The sequence below is a fragment of the Podarcis raffonei genome, chromosome 17 (genome assembly GCF_027172205.1).
Source record: "Podarcis raffonei isolate rPodRaf1 chromosome 17, rPodRaf1.pri, whole genome shotgun sequence".
In the NCBI taxonomy this organism is placed as follows: Eukaryota; Metazoa; Chordata; class Lepidosauria; order Squamata; family Lacertidae; genus Podarcis; species Podarcis raffonei.
In genome coordinates this window covers 15,404,366-15,410,871 of record NC_070618.1, presented here as the reverse complement: position 1 = coordinate 15,410,871, position 6,506 = coordinate 15,404,366, and positions in this window count along the sequence as shown.

Genomic DNA, 6,506 nt, shown 5'->3' with positions numbered 1-6,506 from the left:
CAAGTTCTCATACTATGTATAGTGCAAAAACAAAACAAAAATGTTTCCTGACCCTTGGAGCTTCAGCATTGGGTGGTGGAAAAGTTTGTGTGGAAAAGTACCTTGGTTCTCAAACTTAATCCATTCTGGAAGTCCATTCCAAAACCAAAGCGTTCTAAAACCAAGGCACGCTTTCCCATAGAAAGTAATGTGAAATAGATTAATCCATTCCTGACTTTTAAAAACAACCCCTAAAACAGCAATTTAACATGAGTTTTACTTTCTAACAAGACCACTGATCCATAAAATGAAAGCAATAAACAATGTACTACAGTCACACAATCAATCAGTAGCTGAACTGGGTTCCACACAGTCACAAAAACAAAACAAAAAAGAACGGCGAAAACTCAAAATAAACAGCAAAAACAAACAGACCTCAGCATAACATTCAAAACAGAAGTGTGGCACTCAAATTGGAAGTGTAACACTCAAAACGGAGCACGTTCGGCTTCCGAAAAATGTTCGCAAACCAGAACGCTTACTTCCGGGTTTGCAGTGTTTGGGTTCCAAGTTGTTTGAGAACCAAGGTACCACTGTACTGAAGGGTCCTGTTTTTTTCTTCTTCTTGACATAATGGACAGGTGGGTAGGCTGTTTTCGGCAGAAGGGGAATGCAGGTGCTTATGCAGTCTGTGCAAAGTATGAACAGGTAGGTGTTTTCTTCTTGCATAATCCTTGTCACGTTTACCCCCCCCCCCATTTTATTTATAAAGCAATCCCAGCACATAATAGAATTAAAAAAAAAACTCTAAGCAGTTTACAAAAAGCCAATGAAATCGCAGCATTAAATAAAATTTCCTAAAGATAATATTGAAGCAAAATAACAAGCAAAAATGAGCAGTCTAGAAAATAAATAAAATAAAATGCCACCGGCAAAGCTTGGGTCAAGTCAAGCTTCGTCTCTGCCTCACAAATTACCTGAGGGAAAATATTCCATAGTGTGGGTTGCTATCTCAAAGAAGACTTGCGCCTACATTGTCGCTGAGTGACAACCTGCTGGTCACAGTCTGCTTGGCCTCAGGTACCTGGAGAGGCAGTCTGCTAGGTGCAGTCACACCTTGCGAGTTGAAGATTTTGGCTCCTGAACACTGCAATGTTTGCGAATGTTATTTGAAACCCGAACGTCCGACATGGCTTCTAATTGGCTGCAGGAGCTTTCTGCAGCCAACCGGAAGCCATGCCTTGGTTTCCAAACATTTTGGAAGTCGAATGGACTTCCGGAACAGATTCCGTTCGACTTCCGAGGTACCAGTGTATTCTGGTCCCACGTTGTTTAGGGATTTACATGTCAATAACGAAACCTTGGAACACTGCTGATAGCTAATAAGATTCTTTGCAGCCCGGCTTTCTATCGCTTCCCCCCACTCATCAATCATATTCACTATCCTTGGGAATGTGCTTGTGTTTTGTGACAAAGATAGTATACCTTACTACAGTCTCATCTAAAAAAGGGTTCGTCCATACTCCTATGCATTCGGCAGAATGAAGAGGTAGCATGAATTGGACTACTTCAGGCTGCAGGTAGAGTGCCTTTTTAAAAAGTTATTATGATTTAGACTCCACAACTGTGTTTCTCATCCAATGAGGCCCACCTACCCGCCCAAGGAGGTGTGCATATGAAGATTTAGGCAAGGGTTTTCCCAAAAAATATGTACAATATAAGTCACAATATTTCAATCATTTTGAAAATTCAAGTAAAATAATTGAGGGAGTTATATTTGAGGGGGAACGTGGGATTTTTATGATAGTTAAATGGGGGCGTGGGTTTAAAAAGTTTGAGGGACACCACGAGAGAGAGAGAGAGAGAGAGAGCTTCACAGTGTTGCAAACTTCCCATTTGGGGCTTTGACTCCACCCACTGTTAGCTGCAGGCCCTGATTAACTAAATGACTATTAATCCGGGGGGGGGGGAGTTTCCCACCCCTAGGTAAAGGGAAGATAAAAAGTCCACATGTCTCCAGGTTTACTACACAGATCTTCTCCAAGGTAATATCTTTGATGCAAAGAGAGTCCCGACTGGTAATATAGATGGATCATTCACACAGACATTCCAAGCAATTGTGATTTGATTGGGTAAGCTTTTGAGTTCAAATCAGAAATGCTAGTGGGATTTCATACTTGCAGAAAACCGTTTCGCCACAATTTAAACTATTTCATCTGGGAAACCTATCTACAAATAACTGGCAGGCCAGAAGCTCTCCATTGTTTTATAGCAAAAGAAACAAACCTGTAGATAGTGTTTGAGATGCTACTCAATTGAAACGGCATAATCTTGGAGCTGGGCAGAAGTGTTTTCTTTCTTTCTTAAGATTCCCCTGAAAACCGAATGGCTGAAAGCAAGGGTAGAAAATAGTTCTGGAAACGCAGATTAAGATTGCACTTCTAAACTCAGTTACTAAGGAATATTCCCCCTGGGATACAGACTTCTGAGTAAACATGGATAGGGTTGTGATACTGAGCTCAAGGTCTGCATGTGTGCTGTCCACTTTCCTCCCTGCCCTCATTTTCTTTGTTTTTTTCTGTAACTGTCACACAAGCTGCAACCTCTAGTGGGAGACCACATCAGGGGAGCTGAGATGGTCATTTTAATCTTTTATTCTGGTTTTCAGCTTCCAGATCACTGTAGAGCTGTTCTTAGGCTGGATGATAGTGGGAGGAAAAGAGAAAAGGTTATGCATGGAGGGGTAATTCTGGAGAAAGAAAAGACCAAATGAAGTGGTTAAAGTGCCAGTTGCATGCTCTCTCTCTCTCTCTCTCTCTCTCTCTCTCTCTCTCTCTCTGTGTGTGTGTGTGTGTCTGTGTTTCTCCCCCAACCTCCCAAAATTGCTGGTCTTCTTTTCAAGATTGCAGCCCAAACAGCTGCATTAGCTAAAAAAGGGAAATATGGGGGGGGGGGAGTGCAGGCGATTAACGTCACCTATCGTTTGAGCCATAAATTCACCGAGGCACTCTGTCTCTGTTGAAGCTTCAGTACTTCAGAGTGCAGGTGTGGTTTTGCATGAGCTGTTCTCCATCCCGAAAACAAAAGCAAAGCCTGCTGCACGTAGAAAACAAGATTAATCTGCAGAAAATTTGATTTGAGGGAAGCAATTTTTATTGATCACCCGCTCTGCAAGTAAAGCAGAGCATGCCAATTTGGGGAGATGGGGGAGATTAAGTGTAAACCTAGCCCGCTCTCTACGGGGCTAGTCTTCTATTTGCATGGAAATTCCCACCACCCATCCAAAAGCATTTTTTTAAAGAGTAAAAATAAAATCCTCCAATAATGCCGTCCATTGTACATTTCAGTGTTCAAATTGCAGAAAAGATTCAAAAGGCATGCCCCCCCCTTGACTAGCTGTCATTCTCGGAGGGCATGATTTAATTGAACCATAGGGGGATGAGTCAGAGGAATGGGCCTTGTGCATAGAGACACCTTTCAATTTGAGCACTGTTATGATCTGTTGAGGGACGAGGGCTTGCCGATCAGAAGGTTGGTGGTTCGAATCCCCGCAACGGGGTGAGCTCCCGTTGCTCGGTCCCTGTTCCTGCCAACCTAGCAGTTCAAAAGCACGTCAGTGTGCAAGTAGATAAATAGGTACCGCTCCGGTGGGAAAGTAAACGGCATTTCCGTGTGCTGGTCTGGTTCGCCAGAAGCAGCTTAGTCATACTGGCCACATGACCCGGAAGCTGTCTGCAGACAAACACCGGCTCCCTCGGCCTATAGAGCAAGATGGGTGCGTAACCTCAGAGTCATCCACGACTGGACCTAATGGTCAGGGCTATCTTTACCTTTACCTTTATGATCTGTTGAACCACCTTGGAATTCTGTGAGCTCAATGCACTGCATGTATAGACTAGGCCTGTTTTTGCTGCCATCACAATTTCCTGCTATTTTTATCTAAAATGGAAATGAGGGACAGTGGCGGGGGGGAATCAAGTCCACAACTTGCTCTCTCCCCGTCCTCCTTTTTCTTGGGGCTGCAAACTTTAATTGCTAGATTAATTTATTAAAGCATTAGTGTATTAGATTAGTAGGCTCCGTTTTAAAGAGGGCACATTTTTATTGATGGGGCTTTGTGAGTTCACAATATGCTTTTTCTTAGGCTGTTTTGATTTGTTAACATTAAGAGGGCATTGAAAATGAAAAGTCTCTCGTTTCTTCTTCTAATAATGCATGACAGCTTTTATTTAATTTTCAGTTAGCTCCATAAGCTTAAAGACATTAGAAACACATGTAACTGCAAAAGAATGATGTTCAGAATCTTATTTTTATTTTTGCCTGAAGGACAAATTTGTTAAACCAAACAGCACAGTGTCCCTATCAAATACACTATGGTTGACAATATATAATCAGTGCAAATGAAACAAAACTAGTTTAGCATTGCTGGTTCAGGGTTTGGGGATTGCGCCCTAGTATAGTGGCTAAAAGACTCAGCTATGGATTGGGAAGTTCCAATTGTCACTTCTGCCATTAACTAATGAGGAGACCTTAAGCAAGCCTGTTCAGCTTCTCTATTTGTACTGTGAGGAGTAATACTGAATTGCCTTGCAGAGTTGCTTTTGGGATTACAACTAGATAATGGTTCTGAAACATTTCGAACACTTGAAAGTGCTATACAAATGCAACATGTACTGTACTTTTCTGTGTATAAGACTAGGGTTTTTTTACTGAAAAATTGTTTAAAATCAGGGGTCCTCTTATACATGGGTAGTGCCTGGGGGGGGACGTGGGATTGGTTGATGCCGCAAGCCGGAGATGGTCTGTAGCATCTTATTGGTGTATGTGGCAAGGGGTGGTGTTGATTGGATGTTGCTGTGGCAATTGGGCAGGCAATAGGCGATAGACATTAGGAGGCTGTTGCGACACACACGAGTGTCAGCGTTGGCCAGGCGGGTGAGTGGTTATTGACAAAAAAAAAAGCTCAACAACTCTGTGCAATCTCCCCCCCATTTGCTTTATTTTTAGTCCCCCCAAATAGGGGGCGTTTTATACATGGGGGTGTGTTATACACGGAACAGTATGGTAATTATTATTTAGTAAAACAGGACCTCCTCAATAAAAAATATCAGTAACAGCCAGATAATCCTTTGTAAGATGCCTTATTCTCCTTGCCTGGCTCACTCACCATTCAAGAGGGATGAATTCAGTATTGCCCTGAAACCTCTCCAACACGCTGAGATTCTATGGCAGATACATAGCAATTTTTACGTGCAGAAAGGATTCTCTGAAAGTAAGAAGTTTGCAAAGCAACACTGAAGAGCACCAGATTTTTATTTGTTCTCCTGGTTTTTATATTTTCATGCTACTTCCACGGTCCCATATAGGCCTGTAAAAGCCTGTGGCAATATATTCTCAAATAAAGTTGTGAAGCAGATCTCGTTCAGAGGGATTATCTCTGAGCTCTAAAGAGTAGCCGTTTTCCCAGTGAATAAGCCTTTTGTAACTTACGCATGTGATGTTTATGTACTCTGAACGTTTCGTGTTTGCCAGAAGAATAGCAGTGACCTTTTTCAAAGCGACACACACAGCGATGTATGCTCAGACTCCCACTGTGATTTTGTGTATTTCACACAGCCTAGCAACTTCCACATTAACCGCAAGACAAAGTGCAGTCTGGTTTTGCCTCTGTGTTTTGTCCTCTGCTGGATTTATCTGCCCCCACCCCCGCCTCCCTCTTCAATATTAAACCTGATTATAAAAGAAAATGGCACATACCAATGTGAATTTAGATGGAGGTCAGTGGAAAGATGCAGTGGAAAAAAGAAAGGGCAAGAAGGAATAATTACACCCCACCCACCTGCAGACCTCCTAGGTGGGACTCCATCAAATTTATAAGAAGTAAGAGTTTTTGTTGCAACTTCTACACTGCCTGAGTTTCCTAACTCTACTCCATACCTTTTAAATATGATAATTCTGGACCTAAGGAGACCAGTTGTGGAGGGAGGAGACCTGCCTTGGAAAAATTAATCCACTTTTATCAGAAAAAAATATTATTCAGAAGTGAGGAGGAAGAAGGTATTGTAATGATGAGCATGATCTAAAGTTGAACATAATATGTAGTGCTATTTTTTTTCTAGGAAAAAGAGGTGCCAGAATTCACCACGAACTTCTCCCTTGTTCTCTTAGAATTGCAATGGCGCCTACCTGATAGGTGCTGGAACTGAGTTGAGTTCCGGCAAGTTCCGGCTGGTAAGAAAAGCCCTAATAATATGTGAAAAGGATTGGGGGCTCAGGGACACAACATTAGGGACAAAGGCTTCAGTCTGACCATACCTCAGTATAGTTAGAGTATTAGATTTTTAATCTCGGGGTTGTGGGTTTGAGCCTGATGTTGGGCAAACAAATCTTCATTGCAGGGGGTTGGACTGAATGACTTAGTGGTTTCTTCCAGCTCTACCGTTCTATGATTCTATTAACAGAGTCTGGAATCTTCACCAGGGTTCAATCTTTCAGGCAAAATGCAAGACGTGTACTCTGCTTTAGAA